Raw genomic sequence first — 10,745 nt, forward strand, 5'->3', positions numbered from 1 at the left:
GAAGGGGAAGAAGACAAGAAAATAATAAAAGTTAAGGCTGGGCTCATACACTGAACATCAGCCTATCAGCCTAATCCCTTGATTTCTGGCCTTGTGGACTGCTACTGATTTACTACAAGAGGTCTGCAAATAAATATGTGCACCAAGTATTGTGGACAGACTGAATAAACCATGTTTCCTGCACACATAGCTAGTTTTCATGTGTGTATAGATACCGTGATGATTTTAACATTTATTTCAAAGTAAAATCATAACTTTGTTGTGGTGTGTTTTACAAACAGGAGATGCTAAAACTACGAATATATCATTTGAATATTTATATGAAAGGGTCCTCACTTTGGAAACAAATGACAAATCCTAGTAGTCTATCTGTAGCACCCCCACCTATAACCTCCCCTCTCCTCCCTGAGGCCGCCACATAGCTTCAAGGCAGGAACCATTCTTTTCATTACCCTGCTAAGTGTCCTTCCCAATAACTGAATGGGTATACTCCTCAACTTTTCCTCCTTTCTCCCAACTATGGCAAGCTAGGATTGTCCCTTCTTCCATAGGAAGTGGCACTCACATTGCAAGTTTCTCCCCAATTAGCTAGTGTATTAACATTGACCTTCCCTGGGTTATACCCATTTCAGAGTCATGGAATGTTCTAAATTAAAATTAAAAACTATCTATGCAACCCCTTGTTTTCCAGGAACACAGAAGCTTAAAGAGGTACACAAGACTACCTGCTGGCCAAGTAGGGAAGCCCGATGAGACATGGGCTTTCTTACTCCTAATCCTAGCTAGGCTCTTTACATTAATCTAGAACTTTTGACTTTAAAAAAAAAAAAAAAAAGATTATGGAATGAGAGGAAGGTTTAACAGAAAGAAAGAAGGAAGGAAGGAAGGAAGGAAGGAAGGAAGGAAGGAAGGAAAGAAAGAAAGAAAGAAAGAAAGAAAGAAAGAAAGAAAGAAAGAAAGAAAGAAAGAAAAAGAGAAAGAAGAAAGAAAAAGAAAGAAGAAAGAAAAGAAAAAAAAGAAAAGAAAAGAAAGAAAAAGTTAGTTTAATGAGGCTAGGGATTTATCCACTATTTCTCTTAGGTATTTTGTTCTTTGCAGTATATGCAACATGGGACACATAACTCTACTTTTTTCTCTGCAGCTCTCAGTTCTTATGTGCCATTTTAAGCATATTTAGTATGATTCTGGTTTTTCAAGATTCATATCCATTTTTTTTTTAGATTTTATTTATTTATTTATTTATTTATTTATTTATTTATTTATTTATTTAGAGATTGGGTGAGGGGCAGAGAGAGAGGGAGAATCTCAAGCAGGCTTCATGCTGAGCATGGAGCCCAATTTGGGACTTGATCCCAGGACCCTGAGATCATGACCTGAGCTGAAATCAAGAGTCAGACAAGACACTCAGCCAACCCAGCCACCCAGGCCCCCCCTCAAGATTCATATCTTTCATACAATCTGACTGCTAAGTACAAACTAGCCATTCATTTGGTATTCAACCAGAAACGTCACTTGTTCCAATACTAGGAAAAAAAAAAAAAAAAACACTAGAAAAACCTTGGGGTTGTTGTTTATGTTGTTTTTTTAATCTACTCTTATTGGGAGATATTATTTATCTTTCTTTCCTTTGGTTAAAAATTTGTATTTTAATTTTTTTATTTTTTTATTTTATTTTTTTATTTTTTGGTATCTGGAAATCAAACTCAGTGTTTCCATGAACAATATAACCAGGTAAGTAACTTGAAGTACTTGTGGTCAAATAAGTGAATAAAAGAGTCATAAATTTCCATGATCAAGGAGGTAATTCACAAGCAGGCTTTATATTACAAGGAACACCTCTTCCTCTCCCATAAAAGAATCCCTTTCTGGAAGTCAGAAGGATATAATAGATTATTGGATTTGAATTTAGGCGGACGTAGGTCTCTGAACTTTGGTGAGTTTCTTAACATTTCTAAGGTTCCTTTTTATTATTTCTAAAACATGTAAAATATATTAGTATTTCTTAAGAAAGCCTGATGTGAACACAGTGGAACACAGTTCAGACCTGTCATTTTATCTATATTTGTATTAAATATGTATATTTCCGTTGAGGATTTGGAGCAGAGTAACTGAGAAATCTCAGTGAGTACTCCTCTCACCTCCTCCAGTACTATCTGCAATTAAAACAAACAAGGCTTTTAATCAAAGTTTTACTTGAGAGGCCCAAATTTTATAGAGGGACATGAAATCTCTAATGTAGGTAGTAATAGCTGAATAAATATTCTACAGACTGACAAAATAATAAATATTTGGTGGCTTTACAAGGTGCATAAAAACATCTGAGAATATGAAGTATTAGCAGGAAACTATCTTCAATATTAGGGTATTGACTTAATATAGGAAAACAAATTCATTTTTGAATTAGCTCATAAGCTGATTAACAGCAAGACCGGACTAAAACTTCTTTCACTTAGAACCTTTCTCCAGGTAACCTGACTTCTGTCATTTCTCAAGCCACTTTCTATGTGTTCCCAGAGTCAAGATTTCATAGCTGATTTCAGAGTCCTGCTTAAACATCCACTGTATTTTAGAAAATATAATTTGCATGATATTCAAGAAACCTACCTTCTGCATGGAAACCACGGGTATTTATGAGATAACAGCAGCACTTTGGATTACTTAAGAATCAGGAAGCCTATTCCTCAAGATAAATGTGTCTTCAGAAAATAAAACAAATCATGTCGAAGGCTTTGGTAACATTAGTTGTGCCAAACTTTTGCCCTTATGTCCTTTTAAAAGCAAAGATCTGCCTTCTGGAAGGTTCCAAAATACAACTGTCAGTGTTTAGAGGATACTAAAACATATTTAGTATCTAAGCTTATACTGAGTCTGTGCCTTTTCCTCCAGTGAAATTCTAGGCAGTCGATAAAGTATTTCTTGGACTCAGGAGACCATTGTTCTCTTCCTAGATCTCTGGCTGGCTGAATAAACTTAAATACGCCACTTAATTTCTGTACACGTTTTCTTACCTATAGAACCTAAATAATTCCACTTTCCTCACAAAATGCTGAGTGGTCCTAGAAAATAATGTCAATAAAGCCTATTTAGTTCTTTAGAGAGAAGTCGTAGATAAATATACGGTATTCTTTAGGGCTGTGGATTCAGCTCTCACAAGAGGAATGATTATTTGCTATCTAAAGTTAAGTCACATTTTAATGATGTGGCACAAGCAACAAGCTGCTTTGTGCTTATTAAATCATTCTCCCTCCCCCCCCCACTTATCCACAGATTTAAAAAATAACATATTTATCCATCCATTACAAAGGCAACACATGCTCATCTATAGCTATTTGAGAAAATTATATTCAGTTACACACACCATAATCATCCATAGATGATTTCTTACATTGCAATACAATCTGGGAAGCTATAGTCCAAGTTTTCCTTTTCAACAGTGAATGTAAAAAATCAACAATAGTCCCATTTATTACAGAATTTATAATGTATGTCACTATGATTCATTCTTTCCATAGCTCAAAAGAGCTGAGTGATTATCATAAATAAGCATTTTCTTTCTGGGAGGTCTATTATTTTGAATCATCATTGAGAAGCTTTTTCAAAAATGTATTTGCTGGAAATGGGAATATTCTCACTTCTAAAGTTGTTAGACAGCCAATAATAAGCATGTATTTGCATCCCAAAACTACCTTCTCCAAGCCATGTGAAATTTCAATCCCTTTGAGGCCTACTAGAACCTTAGAATCTGGGGATGTCTTCAGCTGAGGGAAGAGTCCTTTGAGGGTTCTGGTCATCAAGGATGGAGGGAAGGGACGAGCAGCTAGAAGGGACAAATGGGCACAGATGGATGTCAGAAGAAGGAGAGAACTAAAGCACCTAAAGGTTGCACTCTGTCATGAGAGGTGGTGCTCATGATGTGGACAGAATGTTGACTATGGCTCAACTTTAGGACCAGGGCAAGGTCATAATCCTAGCAATTGCTCAATAAATGTTTGCTCAGTTTTAGAAGTGAGTCATGCAAAAAAAACAAAAGAAAAAAAAAAAAAAGAAAGAAAGAACATGGAATTTGGACAGGAGTGTGGGACAGCGTTTTCTTTTTAGCATCCAGAACTGACAGGAAGAGCCACACAACAGGGCAACTGGTAAGTAACAGTCATCCAAGCCAGTTCAGTCTGTTCTTTGCCAAAGTTTACACAGCTCTTGATAAGGACAAGTCATCATCAACAGTAAGACAGTTTAACCCTGAGTTGCTTGCTGGTGGGGATGTGTGCTGCTATTCCCAGTTCTCAAATTGTTCCCTCAACAAATATTAAAAACCTATTACACTTCAAAAATCCCCCACCCATAATTATTTTTGTAAAGTTGGAAATGATATAAAACTGATTTTTGTAATTATAGCTTAGCTTTTAAAAAAAATTCTAAGGGGTATTTGGGTAGCTCAGTGGTTGAGCATCTGCCTTTGGCTCAGGTCATGATCCCCGGGGTCCTGGGATTGAGTACCGCAACAGGCTCTCCATAGCGAGTCTGCTTCTCCCTCTGTCTATATCTCTGCCTCTCTCTCTGTGTGTCTCACATGAATAAATAAATTAAATATTTTTAAAATAAATAAAAATTAAAAAAAATTTAAATGGAAAACAAACATCCACATTTTAATGAGATAATTTAAGCTTTAACTGAAGAAGATAAAAGTTGGCCTCTTTTTTTTTTTCTTATTTTCTGTATATAGAACCTCACAAAATGATCCTTAATTTTCTTACCTCTCTTATTTTTATACATTCTCTGTCCCCTACTTTCTTTCTCTTTTAAATATATTTTATGGAAGATTTCTTTAGCTTTTCTTCCAGCCTTTCTGTTGAATATTTGGTCCTATTTTTTGTTTCCAGGAGTTTCTGGGTGTTCTCTAATAGTTTATTCTATAGACACTTGCTTTTGTTGCATACGTATAAAAGCTTTTCTTATCTCTTTACATATTGTTTAAAAGCTTTCTTCCATTCTCTGAATTATCCTGGTTTACTCTGCTGCTTTTCTTTGTTTTTTTTTTTTAATAAATTCTTTTTTAAAAAAGATTTCATTTATTTATTCATGAGAGATATATACAGAGAGAGGCAGAGACATAGGCAGAGGAAGAAGCAGGCTCCACACAGAGAGCCCGATGTGGGACTCGATCCTGGGACCCCAGGATCATGCCCTGAGCCAAAGGCAGACACTCAGCCACTGAGCCAGCCAGGTGTCCCACTCTGCTGCTTTTCTTGCAGTGTTTGTGTATCTGTCTTCCATGTCAGAGGCTTTCTTGGGGAAGGGGATTATGTTCAGCATGCAGAATGTAACATGATCTTCCCAGTTTTCCATGAGTCATCTTACCCTGCCTCAGCTTTGCTTGGGTGATGAGTTGAGAGACTGTCTCTAAGACATCCAGAACGTTCTTCTCCATACTTCATCTAACTGCTGTCCTCTCACATGCTGATGAAAGAGGGGTGGTTACTCTCCAACCTACACCACATGTCTCATGTGCTGGGTAGCCTGGGATAGTTTCTGCCCTGCAGAAGTATAAAAACTCCCTAGCTGGGACAGGCTCAAGCCACACTGCACTCTGCTGGTGGCTTCACCTTATGTCTCCCTGTCTAGATTTAATCTGTGGCTTATTCCTCGACAAAGGAAAGGAGTCCTCGGTGAGTATGTGATTATCTGGAGGCTGGGTGACTGCTGATACACTTTTTCCCTGATAGAGCTGGTCATCTAAGGATGAGATACATTCACATCAGTCTCCACTAAGGCCTGTATCCATGGAGGCAGCTTAAGACTCCCTTTGTCATCCAGCCTTTCCTGAAGTTCAGGAAAGCTCCCTATCATTCTCCACGTTCTGTGAGAAATAGTGTCACCTTCGTGTGTTACCTAGTCCCAATTCACTGTTTTAACGCCTAGAATTTTCAGCTTAAAAAATAATTTCTAAATCCTCTATATTCAACATAATATAAATAATAGTCATGAAAACCATTTTCAAGGTTGTACTACATCATGTTGAAGCAATCCATGGGGGTGTATTGACTGTCAAGTTAGTTCACTTCTGTGTGCACTAAAACAATCCAGAATGAAGTAGTTGTCCACATAATATGGATAGATTTATATTTCCAATAGACAGTCATGAAATATAAATTTACAGTACTGGTAATCCCAACCTCAAATCTGGAGTAGTTTAGAAAGAAATACTTTGGTAACTAAGGTATTTAGTACAATTATATTCAATATTTGTTTGATGCTGTCACACTGTATGTACTAAAATGTCCTAGACAAAACACCTTTTATTGGAATGAAAGGAGTGCCCTATAAATATATGTGGATCAATAGGTACCCTTATTATACCTTGCCCCAAATATTGTGACAAATTCCTAGTGGGGAAGCTCATCTCTACTTTCCCCACTAACATTCCTTCTATTGAGAATCACTGATTGATATTTAATCCCTTTTCCCTTTCACTTGGTATGAATCTTCTATTACTCATCTGAAGGCTTATGAGGTTGAATTTCATCATCTTGTTATTCAACAGTGTGCCATCACTTCACCTTATAGGAATTTAAACAGATTTTATACACATGATGATTTCAAACTCGGAGTTAAAAAGGATATATTTACAACCATTTAACAGATGTGTAGAAATTATTCACCATTTCATGAGAAGTTATGTGTCCAGAGAACCAGTTCTAAAAAAATGTATCTCTTCTGTTTAGAATATCTAATGTATTTTACAGTAAAATTGGGTAGCTTACCACTTACTAGTAACAACATAAGAGAGGAGAAAGCTTATTTGATTTTTAAAGTTTTTTTTTTTATTTTAATTTATTCATTCATGAAAGACAGAGAGAGGTAGAGACATAGGCAGAGGCAGAAGCAGGCTCCCTATGGGAAGCCAATGTGGGACTCGATCTCCCACCCTGGGGATCACACCCTGAGCCAAAGGCAGATGCTCAACTGCTGAGCCACCCAGGCATCTCGAGATAGCTTATTTTAAATTATTAAGAAAATACAAAAAAAGAAAATAGAAAATACTTTCTCTTAAAAAAAGGTGGGGGCGACTTTTAGAAAGATTGTGTCCAAATTGGATCACTTATCTGAGAACGGAACAAAATACAAGACCAATATTATAAATATTTTTCTTTTACTCTTAGCTCTGCAGAAGACAGGCAGACTTTAGGGCAGCTCTGCGCCCATTCTAGAATTTGTAGAAAACGATACAAAGCAGGTTGTGGGGGGGTGACAGGCTGGTGGGGAGGGAGAACCTCAGTGAGCAGAAGGAGCAGAACTTGGACCCTTAAAGCCTCCAGTGAGAGTTTCAAACTCCATGTACCTGGCAAAAGCTAGCAGTGAAGAGATGATGAATTGAGATAGCATCTGCCTGGAGGAACGCAACTTGCTTGGATCTGAATAAGCAGGCAATTCTTCAATTTGTTCAGCACAACCTAGAAAAAGATAACCCAAGACACTGGCTAAAATCTTCTCCTGTAGTGCATGGTTTTGGGTTTTTTGTTTTGTTTTGTTTTGTTTTTTGGTTTGTTTGCTTCCAAGAATCACAAAATCAACTCAGTTGCTTGCATGCTGTACACCCATAAGAAATCACTTTGCATTCTTCTATAAGTCCTAAAGTTTAAATGCTGATGCCATCTCCTATAATCGATATGGCAAAATCAGATTATTACTAAAATCAAGGCAAAAAAATTGTTATAGTTTTTCAAAGTTAATGTTTAAAAAAAAAAAAACCTGCATTTAAAAAATCTTCACTTACGGGGCACCTGAATGGTTTATTCGGTTGAACATCCATCTCTTGATCTCAGCTCAGGTCTTGATCTCAGGGTGGTCAGTTCAAGCCCCATGTTGGGCTCCATGCTGGGTGTGGAGCCTAGTTTTAAAAAAAAAAAAGATAAACTAAACTAAAAAAATATTTAAAATCTTTACTAACAGTAAGAAACTCATGTGTGATCCTCCAAAATGTTGCATAATTAATTGTTTTTCCAGAAATCAAATTCTTAAAACCTTTATGCAATATTTTGAACATAAAAATAAATGTTTTGTATCCTTAGGTACTAGTTTCCCAATTTTTTTCATTTAAAAATATTTGTTTTTGAGCACAGTTTTCTTCACTAAACATTTCTCTATCTTTGTCCTCCTGAGTCAAATTCATAGCAAATACCATTTCTTAGCTCTGTGTGATTGATGCTATTTTTAAAAATCTGTATGTATCTGAGTCAGCTTACAATATCTTAAAAACAAGTGAGTGAATAAAAAAAGCAGTAAGGAGGGAGTTGGTGGAGAGGAAAGAACAAAAAGATACTTATTCACACTGTTGACTTTTCCAATGCTTCTTAAAATGCCTAACCCTAAAACCGATGTGATGGGGTCTGCTCTTTGAACCAGCCATTAGGAGGTCCTCATAGTTTAGAACAAAGTCTTCAAACCTTTAAGGCTACTTATAGTCTTGTTTTTATGTTTTGTAGAATTTATCTTTAATTTTAGAAATTTTATTTCGCTTGAACTTACCAATTGCAAAAATTGTCAAGCTGACAGCTCTGGAAACCAAAGTCATCCAATTAGGCCAAAAAACAAAATGTTTCTATGGCATCTATCACCACAGAACACCAATAGGCCCTTAGACAAACACATCAGGTTAAAAGAAAAACATGTATTTGAGAAGGAACAACTTCCAGCTACTTTGCCTTTAGACAGATAAAGTTGATGATAATTGGTGTAGAGCAGTGGTCTTCGGGAAGTTTTCCCAAGGGCGGTATCTAATTTTGTACAATAGAAGGGTACATTTGTATCTTGAGTATGCCTCCAGGGTAGAGTCTACTTTCATAAAGCGGTTTCACAGCTGTTTATTATGGACCCTATTGAGGCTGTTAGCTCTCCATTCCATTTCCACCATTACTGCTGTTTATTTACTATATCAGACCCACACTGTCTGGCTCCTTGACAGGCGTTTAGCAAATATATGATCATGTATGGAACAACAAAGACAAGCAAGGTCACCAGGAATTCGTGGTAGGTTTCCTTTGCCTCTGAGACACTGTTTGGAGGAGGGAGAAAAGAATTTTAGGCCGGTTATTTGTAATGGAAGTTATTGTTAATGGGTTATAGCTGTAAATATGAGCACAAAAACTTTGAATATTGTGCATGAATTACTCAAATGATTTAACAGTGGCTTCAATAATCTCATCTCAGTTATCAAGTTCAGTGTGACAATCAAACATTGACAGTGAAACACTATTTTTTAACCTTTCTATATTAAAGGACACCAATATACAAAATTTAAAAATTGTACCACTGATAAAATGGAGAACCAACTTAAAAAATATTACTTGGAGTTAACTCCTGATGAATAGGGATGCTTATTTTACTTTCTTATCTTTGGCACCCAGCTAGTCAATCTTTCGCCCTGGCTGGGTTTTTTTGTTGTTATTGTTGTTTTTAGCCTGCACTGCATAGTGTAGATCATGACACCTACTGGCAGCATAGAATTTTGCACCCTAGTTCCATAAGACATTGAAGGCCCTTGTTACTTAGGATATAGGTAAAGGTATTTCAAATCTAGGCTTATATTATGAGTCAATAATAAACTCTACTTATAAAGACTGTATCTTGGAGCATGACTCTTGGTTTGGATAGGCCACATTATGCTGGCTAACAAGCATTGCCTAAAACTCGGTGGCTTAAATTAACCAAGGTTTAATTCTTGCGCACACCATGTATCTGTTGCAAATTATTGGTGATGAAAAGTGCAAAATAGAGGTTGAAAGCCAATTCCATCTCCAGCGCCATGATTACCAACTAGCCGACTGTCCCCAGGAGAGTCAATGATTGGTTTGGGAATTTTTTTGTTGTTGTTCATTGAGCAGGGTCTTTCTGTATTTGTGTCAGTTCCATGATACTTTAATTGTTACAGCTTTATAATATGCTTACTGCATGGGAAGACTTATTTCTTCTTCTATTCATTCTTTTAAAAAATTCTTTGTTATTCTTACCTGATTATTCTTCTGGGAGAAGTTTAGCATATTTTTGTTAAATTACCTTGAATCACGTTTGATTTTTGTTTGGATAGCATTAAACTATCAATTAATTTGGTAATAGTTGTCAAATATTTAGTCCCTCATGTATGTCCTTCATATCTCTCAAAAATATTTGTAATACTATTCATCTGTTAAATGTGTTTTATTAAAATAGATCCTTGGGATGTTATCTTTTTGTTACAATAATAGATGAAACTTTTCTTCCAACTTTATTTCCACATTTGCTATTACTTGCATATAGGCATGCTATTGTTTTTATTTTCTCTTATAATAAATAAAATAATTGCATATGTTTTTCATATGATGTCATTTTGCAATTTCTTTAAATAAATCACTGTTCTCTGTGTCTTGTATCGATAGCTATTACACGTCTTCCTGCATTGAACAGGTAAAGTCTTCTAAAAAGGACATCATTATTGTTTTTTTCCACATTTAATGACAGTCTTCCTTGGGTTTAACCATGAACTGTATCATAGTGACTATTTTTTGATGATATGATGACATATTCTATGGCATTGGTGTTTTCAGTTGTGACGATTGAATATTTTCAATGCTTTGGTAGAAAATTATGATTATTGGGACACCTGGGTGGCTCAGCAGTTAAGCCTCTGCCTTCCACCCAGGGCGTGATGGTGGAGTACCAGGATCAAGTCCAACATTGGGCTCCCTGCATGGAGCCTGCTTCTCCCTCTG

This window comes from Canis aureus, chromosome 6 (genome assembly GCF_053574225.1).
Source record: "Canis aureus isolate CA01 chromosome 6, VMU_Caureus_v.1.0, whole genome shotgun sequence".
Classification (NCBI taxonomy): domain Eukaryota; kingdom Metazoa; phylum Chordata; class Mammalia; order Carnivora; family Canidae; genus Canis; species Canis aureus.